Genomic DNA, 1,418 nt, shown 5'->3' with positions numbered 1-1,418 from the left:
CGCTCAAGCACTTTGTGCACGTACTCTTCTTGAGATAGGTATAACAACCCTTTCTTGCGATCTCTAGTAACGCGCATACCCAGTATATGATGAGCATCACCCAAATCTTTCATGTCAAACTAACTTGATAGCTTGTGCTTAAGGTTAGCAATGTCCTTCTTTGAATGACCAGCTATAAGCATGTCATCCACATAAAGAATAAGCATAATTAGCTGTCCATCTCTCGGCTTCTTCACATAGAGACAAGGATCCTCATGACTTCTGTTAAACCCCTGAGAACGCATAAAAGTATCAAACTTATGATACCATTGCCTGGGTGCCTGCTTTAAGCCATATAGACTTTTGCGCAATCTGCACACCAAATGTTCCTTGTCGGGCTTCTCAAACCCTTCTGGTTGAGCCATGTAGTTCTCTTCATCGAGATCATCGTGTAAGAAAGCTGTCTTTACATCCATCTGCGACGCTAATTCAAAATTCCTTGTAGCGACAAGACCAAGCATGACATGTAAGGTCATCATCTTGACAATAGGTGAAAAGATTTCCTCGAAATCTATGCCATACTCCTGCTTAAAGCCTTTAGCTACCAATCTTGGCTTGTACTTAGGCGTAGCAGTAGGGGACGTAAACTTCTTTTTGAAGACCCATTTACATGGTAACACTTTCTTATCTTTTGGCAACGGAACAAGTTCCCAAGTTTTGTTCTGTTCAATGCTAGATATTTCACTTTTCATCGCAAGCTCCCACTAAGACTTATCACCCGACAGCATAGCCTCTTTGTAACAAGACGGCTCACCACTATCTGTCAGCAACACAAAATCAATGCCAGGAACAAAGCGCTCTGGCAGATGTGAGATCCTCTCTGATCTTCTTGGCTGACTACTAGTGCTAGGCTGCTCAGTAGCACTTTCAAGTTGAGCATTAACTTGTGGAATGTTAGGCATAAGAGGCAAGACATCACTGAATGTAACTTTGCGATATGCAACCTCCTTCTGCGACTGTTTATGCATCTTAGTCTCGTTGAAAACAACATCACTGCTACGGATTATTGTTTGACTCTTTAGATCCCATAGACGGTAGCCAAACTGACCATCTAGTCCATAGCCAATAAAGATGCATTTTCGAGACTTTGGATCAAGCTTAGCATGAAGCTCCTTAGGAACATGTGCGTAAGCCTCACAGCCAAAAGTCCTGAGTCTGTGATAAGAGACTGGGTGTCCCGACCATAACTCCTCAGGCACTTTGAAATGCAATGTAGCATTCGGAGTTCTATTGATCAAGTAAACAGCTGTCATCAAGGCTTCGGCCCAAAATGATTGAGATAAACCAGATTGTGACAGCATAGGCATTAGCCTTTCCTGGATCGTACGATTCATATGCTCTGCAACACCATTTTGGGCAGGTGTATATGGAGCTGTGAA

General features: G+C 42.8%; 1 pseudogene; it reads right to left on the bottom strand.

Moving 5' to 3' along the window:
• Positions 1-77, bottom strand: part of LOC147888187 (secreted RxLR effector protein 161 pseudogene) — an 847-nt pseudogene extending 770 nt beyond the window's left edge.
• Positions 78-1,418: the final 1,341 nt, after the last annotated feature.

Source organism: Dipteris shenzhenensis, chromosome 22 (genome assembly GCF_047967505.1).
Source record: "Dipteris shenzhenensis isolate YYH24624 ecotype China chromosome 22, Dip_SZ_1.0, whole genome shotgun sequence".
Lineage (NCBI taxonomy): Eukaryota > Viridiplantae > Streptophyta > Polypodiopsida > Gleicheniales > Dipteridaceae > Dipteris > Dipteris shenzhenensis.
The sequence above is the reverse complement of the archived record's forward strand: the minus strand, read 5'-3'. Positions and strand labels throughout refer to the sequence as shown.